Genomic DNA, 14,923 nt, shown 5'->3' on the forward strand with positions numbered 1-14,923 from the left:
CTGTTACTAAAAGGAAAAGGTATTAACATTTTGTCCTTCTAAGCAAAAAAAACCAAAAAGGTAAGCTCTGCACAGAAATATTCTTAAGTATCGGAGAGGAAAAGTCTGCTTAAAGCTGGGCTTTGTAGCAAGGTAGTGAGGTCTCCCCCTGCAACCACTTCTGACAGAAATTAAACAGCATTCGTATCTACCCTGGAAAACGGCATATTCTTTACTGTTTCTACCAAGTGCGGGCCTAATATTTATCTTACACTTTCTATTCATTGTGAGATTCGGTTGAATAAATTTTAGCTTCGTAATGAACATCTCCCGGAGTTAATGGACCGGCAGCGAGGCCGCTGAGCTCCAAGCCGCACCAGCAATGCCAGCGGCTCCCGGGGAATTAGTTGCAGGTGCAGGCACTTGGCAGTGCCTGGGGCTCGCCAAACGCAGGCGGTAATGACTGCCGTAAAAAGTTTGGCCGGTGCTTTAGAGGAACTGGGCATGCCGCAAAGCCACGGCTCGCAGATCTCCTGCCCCCAGTTCAGCAGCAGTTCCACCAGTTATCTGTCTGCAATCAGGAGAAGCGCCTCATGGCCGTAGTTGTAACACCCTGAAAAGCAGGCTGCGGCACACCGCGACAGTCCGCCGCACAGCCTAGGGATGTAACGGGGATGACTGGGGAAAGTAAGGAAAACCTGCAGCATCAGCGTATACTCATTAATAACTCTTTGGGGTTTTTTTCCCTTTCTTTTCTTTTTCTTTCTTTTTTGTTCTTCTTTCTTTTTCTTTTTTGTTCTTTTTTATTATTTTTTTTTAATCACTTAATGTAAAATTAAGAGCACCAACTTTTGTAGCTACACCAATTTTTAGTCGTAGGAAGTTAGGAAACACAAGATATATGCACTGTAGCTATTTGTCACCGATGCGTGAGCCTACAATCCCTCCCAGCCATACGTAGCCGAAAGGAAGGTGCCTGCCTTTTCAGCTGTTCAAGAAAAGTCTTATAAGGCACATCGATGCCATGCATTCTCTATGCATCTCTCTATGCATTTTTCAAGGTGTAACTGCGTACGTGAGCAGAACTGCAAGCTTGAGAGTGAGCTGTCCCAGTGGCGGGAACCAGAGCTGACCGGAGCGGCGGGAGGTTCCGCGGGGGGAGGCTAGGTGGGGAAGACAAGGATGGGGTGACTGCCAGACCACGCGGCCCGTCTGATCTCACCCTCTTCAGGGGCTTTTTAATTTCAGCAGAGGATGCCTGATTTGCAGGTAGAATTTGGGCCTTTGGGCTAATTTTACTTAATCTTACAAGATCTCATGAGAGATTTTTAATGGGAACTCGGTATTATCTGTCCCTACAGCTGCACATCCAAAGATTATTTAAACTTGAACATCTTCTCAGTCTTTATCATTCAAAATCATAACCTTTCACCAAGCCCTTGATTCTTCCTTCATCCCTATGCTGTTGCAGCTGCAGTGTCTCTCTTTGAGGCTGTCTCCTCCTCTTACAGTTTCTGAGAGTGGGACTTTCTACAGCAGGGCATACTCGTGGTGTTCTTCCTCTTCTCATTCGTGTGAGCCATCTATCAGCAGTAGCAACACTTGTGCCCAGAGGCCTCAACCAAGCTCTAAACATATAAAATGGGGACTGTAGCTGAAGTCCTGGAAGCAAATGGAGGAGCCCAACCCAGCAGGAAAAAAAAAGGCACAGAGAGGTTGAATGACTTAAGTAAAGATACACGGAAAGTAAGTAACTGCCCCAGAAATAAGCCCCTTCCCGTGACCTTGGTTAATGTTCTGCTCTTTGATCTGCCTGTCTTCTGCTGAGTAGTCCTACTGGCACTGCGGAGCTGCAGAGGGACAGATGTGCTGTACAGGGTTGGGCTGTCCATGCATGAGAAGAATGGCATTTGAATCACACCCAACTTGGGCTTGCGTGAGCGATACACGTGCCTTCAAAGGCATAGGAAGCACATGGCTTCACTTCTGAAAATTACCTTGGTGGTAACGGATGACTACGAACACCTTATCAGTCTTATTCTTCTAGTTTGCTTCCAGCTCCATCCTTTTTTGGGGGAGGGCTCCTCCAGGATCTGGTTGGAGTTTTGCGGTCTGCATGTGCGTGCTGTCAGGTATGTGCATGAGAAGTGTTTTACCCCTGATATTTGGGTGTTTCTCACATGTGACAGAAACCTGCTGCGCTCTTTTTGCTAGTTCTGATGCCTCACACGCCCCACGGACCTGGCCTGTTTAGTTATCACACTGACACATGCTTCAGTATTAGCTCGTTGCTCACATGTAGAGTAACACCTCTGAACAACATGGTCTGCGACACCGGTATTGGCATTGCTTGCATTAAATGACAGCATTTTGTACAAGTGCTGAAATAAACCCTGAGTGGATATAAAACCGAGGTGGCTCTACTGACTTGCAGTTTTCAAGCCCTGCTTAGCTGTCTTCTTACGCCTCAGCGCAGAGTCATACGATGGAGTTCAGGAGACTGGTTGGAGCACTGCTTAGTCAGAAATCAGTATGATTTATATTTTTCTTTTTCCTAACATGATGGGTATCAGTCATAGGACCTGAGCTCCTTTTTGATCAGCTCTTAATGTTGACCCATCCTACTCATCCAATGCACAGTTTAGGATGTGGAATGTTACAGCTGAAGAGCTATTATTTAAACACCTTACTTATGAGGTTTGTCATAAAGTCTACGCAATAAATTGAAAGGCATAAATAATGGGGAGATTCTCCACAATACACATTCATTTCCTGATGTTTTTATCATGTATGTAATGCAAAGTGCCATTACCAGTTATTTCACCACCGTCATTAACACTGAGAATTAAAAGTAACTGATACATAAAACGTTATTATGCGATTGCCCAGGGAAGCTGTGGATGCCCCATCCCGGGAAGTGTTCAAGGCCAAGTTGGATGGGGCTTTGAGCAACCTGGTCTAGTGGGAGGTGTCCCTGCCCATGGCACAGGGGTTGGAACTACATGATCCTTAAGGTCCCTTTCAACCTACACCATTCTATGATTCTATAAATATCTGCATTTCCTTCTCGTATCTTATTCATCTCCGTTATCATAAATGCTACGCTCCCTTCTACCATCACCCACCAGCGAAATGTGCGGCGAGTGTTTTGCGACGTTTTCCCGCATAGTATGGGACAGGATTTAGCACCACCTAGGAGGGATGCAAATGACACAATGTGCATGCTCGTAAGGCTGTAAAGAGCAGTTGGGTGGTGCTGCTGCTGTTACAATAAATGAGATTGCTGTTGACATGGCTTTCCATGAATCCCTATGACTTGCAAAAGACGATGTTGACCAGCCAATTATGTTTTATTACTGCTGACTATGAAACAAGGGTTTAATCTGAATCTCATTGATGCTAATGAACATTTTTACACTGACTTCAAAAGGTGCTGTTGGATCAAGCAGCAAATTATTTTCCTCCAGGGTATTTAGATTTTTGATTGTGTCCCACAAAACTAGAATCTCTCAGGTCTAATGAGCAGTGTGTAACTCTTGCCCTGTTACAAGGAAAACGTAGAGGCTCACACTGATGAAACAAGGTGGATCTTTCCTTCCGCCAGCTATCTGACAGTTGCGACAAATTGTCTTCTGCCATGAGTTCCTACTAGAGACTCTGTTGTTGGTACGGAGGGCAGGGTCAGCAATATAAACTTTCAGAGCTTCAAAAAAAACCCCAACCACAAGGTGTTTCTATAAAGCACATATTTCTGGCCTACTTGAATCCAGCTGTGTGACTTTCAGGTCAGGAAGAGGAATTACAATACAATCTTGGCTAACTTTTGATTCTCCACAAAAGGTCTTAACAAAATTGGATGAGTTTTATATGAATATGTTAGCAGGGTGTAGAATAACTCTTTGCTTGCCTTCTTCTCACTGAACTGGTAGGTAGCCTTTCTAGTGTGAATAGAGCCTTCTTTTTGTAATGAAAGACTTAGGAAAATATAATAAATGAATGGAAAGAGCAGCACAGTAAGTTCTGCATCTTTTCATTGATCTGTTATTTTTAGTAAATCACATGTAATCATAACACAAAATCCTTGAAATATGATGTGACAAAAATAATCAGAAATCAAGCTCAACCTGAAAATTAAAGGCATCAGCTCACACAGTTCATGAAAGCAAGAATATACTTTAGACAGTCTAGTTAGCATATTGCAATCTATTTAGCAATGTAGTTAGCATACCCCTGCATCTGGTGCAGTGCTGTGCTCCCTATTAATTTTCAATACGTTTATTTGCCTGCTTTATACTTCAGGTCTGCCGGGTGCTGCCAGATGTGCTATGCCATTTCCTCGGATTGAATCCAAGGTTTACCGTCTCCTTGCCTGCTACCACAACTCTTGCAACACCTGCTCTTACCCCAGGTAGGGGCATAGGAGATGGGTGTTAGGAGGGCAGTTCAACATCCAGTGTGAACAAACGAAGCTAAAATTAATTATAGCATATACTGTATGTCATAGAAATGAGTTACTGCCTAATTATGTCTCCTGTTTCCATTCAGATGAATTAACGTTTGTTGTGAGCCCTTGGGAAACCAGACACACTTTAAAGTTGTAATGAGTGCTATCATTATTGCTTTTGACAGTCATTGAAGTATAATTATCTGAACATCTATTTAAAAAAAAAAAAAATCAAAACTTGTTATATATGAGTTCTGAGCTGGCAAATTACGGCACAGTCACCTTAGGAGCTCAACCACTCGGCTATTTTCTGTAGTGGCACTGCCATCTCCTGGAAAAACAGAAGCTGTGCTTCCAAATTTTTCACCTTGAGATGAAAGAAACTTCTCAAGAGCAATAGGTTAAGTACAAAAGCCAAAACCCTCTTCAATTTAAGGGGTTGGGAGTTGCTGAGATACCTGGTTTAAATGTTAGAAATGGCTGCACGGCTTTTAGTTACCAAAGGATTTTGCTGGATGTGATGTTTGGAGTGTTGTGGGCCACTCCTGTCAAACGGAGATGATGAGAACAGCTAGGTGCTCCAGTGCTTTGGTGTTTCTTTACAAAACGTAAGTTCCCTAAACACATCATGAATTGCCCACCAAGAAATGGTGCAGTATTACTTTACTTAATGCCCCCAGCAGTTAGTAACCCAGAAACAAACACTTTCAGATTACAGGATTTTAGCAGTAAAGAGGTTTGTATTGCAGTTTTCATCTGTAAGGAGATAGTATTATATTTTTTTGTCTGCTTTCTTGGCCTTTCCTGAGCCACCCTGTGATAATTAGCATTGACCATCCTATCACCTTACTAAGCAGTGGTTCTGGTTGCTGCTGAAGGATTTCCCCCACCTCCCCCTGTCTCTAGGCGCTGTGTTAGTTTTGTTACTCAGATTTTATGTTTGTCCATATCCCCAGTTTGTCCTCTGGCCCAATGCCAGCTTTTCCATCAATGAGCTTGGACCTCTGGCTGCTATGTGTGGCCTTCAGCCTGAAGAGGCACTGTAGTAAGAGCCTCTCACACTCTTCCCAGGCTCAGCTTCTCAGACGGGGTCCAAGACCAGCTGGAGGATGAAGCTGTGGCTCTGCCCGCAGCGGAGGGGGACTCTTCTCTCTGCCTCAGCTCCCTCTTGCAGGAATGAGCGGGAGATGGGCGCCCATGTCTCACGTGGGGCTGCCCTTCCTCAGGAGACAGAGAGGTGAAGCACGTAGCTGCTCAGCAGCAGCGTTATCTCCCAAGCAAAGCAGAAATCCCCTCGAGGCCCAGCTACTTCCCGTGTGCCTTTTCTGTTTGTGTCGTGACAGGGCTGGAGGAAGGCTACTCTTGTTTCAGCGAAACACCTTCTTACCGCGTCCTCAAATTACGGAATTGTGTTCAACTAAAAAAGATGAAATCCTTACTTGTGCTTACCAGGTAACCTGTGAGACCATGCATATGACACACACAGCCCTCCCCCAGATTACAATACAATTCTAATTACTTTCAAATCCACCAGGCCTCGTTTTCAGGGTATTTTCATATTTCCAGTCAAAACCAAGTTGTTTTTTTACCCAAATTCCTCTTACAATTACTGTCTCTGTGCGGGGGAGAGGCTATATCTGAACTATCCACGCTTTATTATCCACTCTCTGCTGTAATGGCGACCCATGACTCCCACACCTGCCTCAGCTGGTCCCATTCCCGTCTCCGCAGTGCTGGAATAGGGGTAGGTTGGCTGCTCGGTCAGCCAGCCGTACACAGCTCCAGCCCAATGCTCCCCCTTCCCATCCCGCTCCGTATGCTGCAGGGATGCTGGCCTCATAGACATCCAGAAATTGCACAGCCTTTCACCAATACTTTGGCTTCAAATATTTCTTTTCTGTCTGTGATGCAGGCAAGACAGCAAAGCTGCTGCAAAGGGAGTCGCTAGCGCTCGATTGCCCAGCCTGTTCATTTCTTACTCTGCATAGCATCAAACTGCTCTCTGAAATAATCCTGTGGATAGTAGAATAGTGGAAAAGTGGCACCCACTTTTTTGACTGTGGTCAAAGCAAAAGTCTTGTGTGGTCTGTTGAGGATTTTCCTTTTATTAGAAACACCCAATCGCCTCTGCAAGATTTTTATCTCACACCTTGTCATACACTTGCTAAAATTTTTCTAACTTCCGACTGTCCTTCCTTTCTAAAATTGTGAAAAAGGATCAGGATTTTAATTTCTTTTAAATAAATTCAGTATAACCAGTTGATACTGGTACCAATACCTATGAGGATTTTTTTCCCAACCTACAAGAACCCTCTAAAGTTTCAAGTTTTCTCTTAGACAAGAAAGCTTTTCCTGTGGTATTGTAGGATATGTACGTGCCAAGTTGGCTACCTGGCAGCCTCTTCCTGCAACTGGACCACTGAAGGATGGAGGAAGGAACATTTGCATGACTGCAAAGAGAAGAGAGGCAACAGACTTTTTTTCCCTCCCTGAACACATTTATTGCCTCCAGCCACCAATACTTTTCTCTCATGCTTAGGGCAATGTTTGATATTAGCTTCCCAATAAGCCTATCTGGAGAGAACATCAGCAATGCAGAGTTTTTATCCAACACAGATTGCAAACCCAAATTGCTTCCGTTTTCCTAAGCATTCAGATGGGCATCTGCCAAGATTCCTCAGTCACGAGCTACCGCAAGAAGCATAGCTTGAACTGGCCTTGTAAATAGCGACAGGAATTCCTACAACACCCAAAATTTATTTCCATAGAGCTCAGATTTTTCTAGCAAGCCATTATCCTCCCAGCTCCACTCTACTGAGTAGCCAATAATGGCCTCAAAGCAAACATGCTAACTAGAAGGATCTTCGCCTCTGAAAAGATTCAGACAGTTCAGGCTGCTGACCGTTACAACACTCCCTTTTCTCACCTCCCACGACATTTCTGAAGTACTGCCAAACCCACAAACACATTTTCTGGAATAGCAACAGAACCTCACCACATTCACATTTCTGTGCGTCTCAGGTACAGGACCACTTACTTGCACCAGTTTTTTGCTTCTAAAGTGCCCCCCCCAGGGAATGGTTCAACGTTGCCTCTGTGTTTAATTTCCATCTGGAAGCTTTAAACTTAGTGAAGGCTATGAGATGATGTCATTATCTCTGGATCCAATGATTCAGTTTACACAAAGATATCACTTGTTAAAATAAACTGATGTGAAATTGCACACTTTCCAATATTCTCAGCATCAAATATTTTCATATGGCAAATGTTTTAATAAGCTGAAAGCTACAGTTTGAGACCGCCAGCCATTCTCAAATGAAGCTTGAGGCCTTCCTTGGTAGTTCTAATGTTGTTTTGAATTTATGCACTCATTTTATGATCGACTTCTTCTGCTACCTGTTTTTAATTGAAATGCTTCTTTTCTTCAATGCTAATTTCACTCCAAAATTAATGATTTTTTTCTCAATACATAAATTATCTTAGAAGCCTTTTTTTCTACCACGTGTGTTATGTACAGGTTGGTGCTGAAATACAGCATTTCAATCACAGCATCATTCCCATCCTCCTTTTCCTCAGCTCCTCTGCACTCACTGCTACTTCACGTCATGTTCAACAGAACTAGATATATATTCATTCACCCCGCCCCTAAAAGTAATACAGTAATACAATGTGTTCTCTTTGTTTATTAGCCGATTGCCTGTCGGAGGAGATTACAAGAAGGCTGGGCTCAGCAGAAACTCTCTGGGCAGAAAAAATAGCTTCCTATGGAAACTATAAAGCTGGTACTTCTGGTCTGTCAGCCCAGACAGACTCCCCAGGCGCAGCAGTTGGGCAGCAGTGAGAGGCACAGAGAGCATTTATAAAGACACGGGCACAGATTTTCTACTGGACGCTGCCACAGCCATCCTGCGTATGAGTCTCACTGTAGCAGACACTACGCTGCGGGGCTGAAACCCAAAAGATGCTTCTGACAATTGCATCATTCCCCAGCTGATACTGGTACCAGTTGAGTTCAAGCAGCTCAAAAAACAGTGGGATCTCTTTGCAATAGGTGATAATTTGGCCTAGTCTACACAATCTTTCTCTCTTTTTTTTTTTTTAGCGAACACTGTGTAGATGTAGATGGTTATCCTGCTTAGTAAACAATGATTAGTTCCTCTGTGAAATATCTCTCTTTGTCTTTAGTCATGTGAAAATACACCAGCCTATGAGGGACAAACCAGTTAGCAAGTTGAGCTGACAAAACAGTTCATTTTCAGAGAAGCTCCTTCTCTCTGGTCTGGCTTCCAGTAATGCCTTTTGCTAGCAGCAAATACCCTGAAAGGTGCAGAAGCTTTGTAACAAACCTCCTTCCATATATTTCAACCTGAATCTGTGTTCTCCAGGTCATGGTATGAGTTGTGCTCAGCCTGATGGGTGGATCAAACCACATGTCAAGGGCTCGCACCAATCCGATGACTAAGTGTCTTTGCTGACAGTGCCACCTCTGTAACATCACCAGAGATGGGTCGGTCATATATGCTGATAGGAATTGCCTTTTCTGTTTGTTCTACCAGATTTTCATTTGTTGAGCTCATCAGGGAAGCTCTTCCCCAGTTTGGAACTATTTTCCATAGACAGTTCAAAATCACCCATGTTACCAGGGATTTTCTATTTTCATTTCTTTCTCAAGGTAATTTTTTTTTTTTTACTTCTTTCTACCCAGCTTTCAGCTGAGTTTCTGAGTCCTCGGACATCCAGAAAGCAAAACTTTATGAACCTCACTGGGCTTCTAATGTTCTCTTTTACGTTTCCTTAGTGAACCGATGTGCTGCACGGACAGGGGTTTGTGTTGCTTCTCAGTTGGTGGCATTCATCTGACTAAATATTCACATCTACAGGGTGCTCATCAATCTCTGGGCAAGGCACCCCCTGCACTCTTTATTGTCAAGGAAGGAAAATAGTGTGATCTATTACATCTGAAAGTAGCCTTCCACCTGTGATCAAGTGAATTAGACCTTAAAAATACCAATTTCCCATTGAACAATACAAACATGTCTCAGACACAAACGTGTATGTCACAGGTATCTGAAGCTAGTGACATGAATCCACTCCTCCAGTCTCATTCTTACACAATCCCCAGCTTTTCCATTGCCTTGTTCTCCTTGGCTTCCCACAGTAGAAGATGCTCCCTATAACTGGCAATGTGGACTCAAAATAATTTTCATCTTTTGAACAGTGAGTCCTGCCAGTCACACCGTGCAAGGAACATGCCTTTAGAGAGCACACTAGAGATGCTCATCCTGCTTACACACACAGGAGATAATCCCAATTATCTCTGTACTGAAGTTCTGTTGGCTTTAGTGAGAATTTACAGGTACCCCAAGCATGCTGGGGTCCATCCAGGTGCACCTCCTGAAGACAGAGGAGCTCATCATACCTGTGACTGTGCCTACAGCCAACAAAAGAGACAGGCTTTGTGAGGTTGGCACCTTGTCCCATAGAGCATCTTTTCTAAGGGAGGCTTTGCATCGTAGTCAGCACAATAAACACTCCCTAAATTATCCGTACGTGAGCCACAGCCTGAAATTGATTCATGATGAAGAACTCTTATTTTTAAGTAAAGTGGAAGTTTTTGCCTGGTAATGGATAAAATTATATTTTAACTGGCCCTAAAGGTGGCTGGCATGTAGTAAAGAGGCCGTGTTCTCTGGTTCCTACTGTACTAAATGCATCCTCTAGCTGAAAGAAAACAGTGATTATCAGAAAGTCAATTGTCATTCTGCCTCTTTAGAAAAATTCCCATTAAAGATAAAGCCAATTTTAATTAGATTAAGTATCCAATTACTGTAATTACATTTTTAAAAAATTCACATCATGAGGATGACCCTTTTAAAAAGGGTTACAAGAATAATTAGTGTATTCATATTAACCAAAATGTATTGGATAATATTTATACCCAGAAGGCAAAGTACATTACACATATTTCACCTTTGGGGAAAGCTTGCAAATGTTTTGGCAGTGGTATGAATATTTATAGGGAAGAGCGTGCTTTAGCAAGATTATATGAGAAAGCATTTATATGCTCACAAATTTTTACCCAAGGGTAAAGTATACATAAAATGTAGTGCAGAGATTATGGATATGCAAAGTACAATTTAAGCGGGGAATTTATATCAGTTTGTTTAATTAATTGGAGCAGAACACTACTTCCCTTATTTTTTTTTTGTGACAGAAGGGCCCACAGAATTCGAGTCCGAGCTTTCTTTCTGCTGATCAACGATAGCGAGAAAGATGCAGAGAAAGGTTCGTCCCTCTGCAAGGCATCACCTTGTCCATAGGTTAAACCAGCCCCTTTAATGTGATCCTGATCACACTGCATGAGCAATCCCATCTGTTACCTGATGTTACCTTGTCAACTCTACCACGGAGTTGGAAAACGCGCAGGCAGCCTCTACTCAACGCTGCTCATTGAGGGGCAACTCCAGTATGGGGAAGACTTGATAGGCCAAACAGGTTTGCTCATACACAGAAAACAAGAACGCACATCCGTGTTCCAGGCTTCCCACCGAAGGCACAGAGGATGTGACCCATTTTTACCGCTTAGGTACAGCACTGGCTCAGCGTCCTGCAAGGACGACAGCTGTGCAAGCTCTTGGGGTGCGCGCAAAACCCTCGCTGCAAACTAGCGAGCACAACGTACCACAGAGGTCTTCCCAGCAAATACTGCCCGCACGGTCTAACCGTCGATTTTTGTCTGCTCTGCAGCTAACCAGCAGATTTGGGAATTACCAAGGCATTACATTTCTTCTCAGAAAAAAGCTCTCAGGCTTCCTACTGGTGTTTGCATTTACCTTATAGTGCGGCATTTGGCCCTTTACTACTAAGATACTCTGCAATGAGAAGTACGCTTGCAGCAGGCACACAGACACCTTCCAAAGTTAGGTGAGAGGACCTGGGATGGCACAGCTTTTGGCAAGACCTAGACTTATGAGGAGGCTCTTGAGTCATTTCTTAGTTTGATTAAGTTAAGAAATTTGTTCCTAATTTACGTTTATATCTAAGATTGTTCACTTTTATGGCAATTTATATGTGGCCAGTCAAGAATGAGCAGACAAAAAAGACAGGCTTAAAATGATTAATTCAAGTTATTTCCCTTTAATTTTCTCTTCACTGAATTATCAGCAACTGTACTCGAGCATTCATTGCCTTTCCTGTTTTTCAGAATTGTTGAATATTGTTTTATATAATCCATAGTTTGGTATTCATTAAGCCATAGACTGTGGCTCATGCAGATCTTTACCTACACATGTGAAAAAGGTTCTAGCTTCTGAAGATGACCCTTCCCTTATGAAGAGAAAAAGTTACAATAAGGTGCAAATATTTGTGCAAATGGGTGGTTGCTTCGATGCTGATATTGCCAGTGTGGATAGCAGCATGAGCGTGTACAATTTCCACAGCTCACACTGTCATTTCCTGGGTTTTGAGCTTCCTTGCAAAATAAAGTACCCCAAGAACATCCTTAGGCAAAAAGCATAAAAACAAGGAAAAAAAAAAGTCTGCTTCATACTGGATGAATTGTCTTTAAAAACTTTTTCAACATTTGTCCCACGATAAGGAGAAACTGGGAAAGTTGGTAAGCACGGGATAGCAGAGAGGCAGGCAAGTAGGAGAATATCAGGGTTAAATAAATAAGAAGAAAATGAAAGTCATTTCAAATGTTCCTCTCCAGAAGTTCAAAATAAATCATTTGTTGGAGATTGCTATCGATACGTGCTGAATATCTATTATACTACCTGGAAGGTATTTTGCTATCTAAGTGTTGTTTCTGAATACTATAAAGGCTGGACTTGTATCAGTTTGGAAACATAAATCAAACAAGTTATTTATGAATACTAGCACTTACGAGGACATCATTCTGTGAAAACATCTCTTTTTACATGATGGCAAACACAATTCAAAGCAATCTAAATACAACGAAATCCACTTCAGGAGAATGACCTTTCTGAGGCCCATGTGAGCAATCAGTGTATTCGTAGCACTCAGACCATGGTCTGAAAAACACATATTGAGATCAGAATATATTTATGGTATTTTCCCTTTCCAGAAGTTAAAATCGTCTAAAATATCCTCTTGATTTTATTTTTTAGGATGTTGTTTTCAACAGTTGTTTTGTACTATTAGAAACGGGTTCTACAGCAAGCTGAACCAGAAGGATTTCACGTGTGACTTCCACAAAGGACTGGACCTGTCCTTTTTGTGAAGCCCAAGAGTTGTACCCTAGGCTTCCCCTGCAGGACTTCTGTATTTGGCTGTAGAAGAAAGATGGGTTTTCTCAAGTCCTCCTTTTTTTTTAAACATAACTCTTGATAATTGAAGACTTCACAATGAGTCATTACATCTGTGCAGTCTCTATGCGTAATCCCAGTATTAAATTCCCTGCTTTGGCTTTGAGCTGCTGTAGGCTTTTTGAGTGACCGTGGACCAAGTACTATGCTGGGATGAGAAAGCCGGTGATTCCACATGAAATGCTAGTTGTAGAGCATCAGTCTAACCATTCCTCCTTGGCTTTGAATGTCATGGGGAAAAACACTCATAAACTGCTATGTGTTTATTTATTTCTTCCAGTGACCCTCTTAGGAACAAGAGAGGAGTGGAAAGGCAATCTGCTTCATCCAAACCTCATCACCAAGGAAGCCCCCAAATATCAGTGTTTTGAATCAACTGCCTTGATGACATCCATGATGACATGGCACTTGTAATGGTGAAACCACCCTTTGACAGTTGCAGCCAACGTCTAAAAAGGCTCAGGTGGTGGTGCTGCTGCTCTCCCAGTTGCTGTTTGGCCAGTGGTGTTCTCCCGGTCATCACGGAAGGTTGTTTTGCTTTTGGCTGATGGTTTGGGTAAATTCAGCATCCTCAGACGCTGAAGGTGACTGTCCTAAGCAACTGCAAAATCTCACCACTGTACTATGCTAAAAAGCTTCTCCTCTGCAATGAAGAGATGAAAGCTGCTGCTCATGGTAGTGCATCGTTGCCAGAGAACAATATATTTTTCATGACAGATTGAGTGAATTACTTGTTGTTAGTGAACTGATGACACATTTCTGATTAGGGCGATGCTCCTTTTGATGCCCCTACCTGCTAACTTTGCCACTGCAGGCATCAAGAACTGCTAGCAAGTTTAGGGAAGAGGAAGAAGGACAGGGAAACAACAGTTCGCACAATTCTTACTTCCGGGGCAGAGCAGGGATTCCCAGAAGTGCACTGTGAGGTGCCTGAGAACGAGTGAGTGAGTGAGTGAGTGGGGGGGAGCTGTGGATGGGGACAGTCCAGCCCGGTTAGTCCAGTACCAGTTGGTGGGACCTGGCCAAGGGCTGCTGTCTCCCTAGGGCTGAGGTGCTCAGTAGGAATGATTTCTGGAATCACCCACCCAGTCCCAGCTCTTCAGACAGCGGATATCTCTTTTGTAGTAATTTAAGAGTCTGTGGTATTCTGCTGCTGTAGTGGTCTGCAGCGTTAGTCAAAGCAATTCTGCTCTCAGCTCAAGTCTAATTAAGGGTAGCTCTTGCGTAAAGTGAGTTAAATTCAGTAGTCACAGCCCAGACCCCATGGAAAATAGTCTAATTCAACTACAGTAATACAGTGTAATATAAATATAATGGAAATACAAACCCATATAATTTAATTTGACATGACTGGCAGTTTTTTGCTTAAGTCGGTGAAAATGAACGAGTACAAACAATGAACTTCCCTCTTTACTTCAATCTTTTATTGCTAGAATAGCGGGAAGGTGGTTTCAGGATGACTTTGCACTGCAGCAACCTAAACAAATGCATTGACAGTATGCAAATTTCAAGGTCTCTTTTGAAAATATAGGCACATTTATAATTTTTAAATTTCTTAGCTAGTGGCAGTAAATTGAATGAAATTTTAAATATGGTCTGGGCTTTCCTATATCCATCCTGTGTGTGCCCAAAGGGGGGAAACAGTTCCACATGGAGAACCCAGGCGAGCCATGGCCTCAACCAGCTCTTTTAACCTGTCTTACTTTCCTGCCCCTGCGAGTCCCCCTGCCCTCACAACAGCAGTCCCACCGCAGGGAAGGCCCTGGCCGCTTCCCAGGCTGGGTACAGCACCGGTAACTGCACTGCCGCTGCTGAAATGGGCTCTCAGCATGGCGGGACACCGCAGAGCTTTCAGCGCCCAGGGCCCACCTGCTCCGTCCTGCCATCGCTGCCACCAGCACAGACCAGCTGTGACACCACTGAAACCCTCCACAGGGGAGGAAAAAAAAAAAAAAAGGATAGTGTATAGGGGTTTTATTATTTTTTTTCGCCCAGTAAGTTTGTAGTGCTACACTCAAGGGACGCCAGAGCCTGAAAACACGGATGGCGGCATTAAGAGGGGATCCAAATGCCCCCTCCCGCCCTGCCCTGCGTTTTGGAGGTTCAGGGCCGTTTCCACAGGGACCCAACCCAGACCAGGTCATGGCTTTCCCACCCCCGACTCCTCAACATC

Source organism: Charadrius vociferus, unplaced genomic scaffold, assembly GCF_000708025.1.
Source record: "Charadrius vociferus isolate BGI_N301 unplaced genomic scaffold, ASM70802v2 scaffold248, whole genome shotgun sequence".
NCBI classification, from domain to species: Eukaryota; Metazoa; Chordata; class Aves; order Charadriiformes; family Charadriidae; genus Charadrius; species Charadrius vociferus.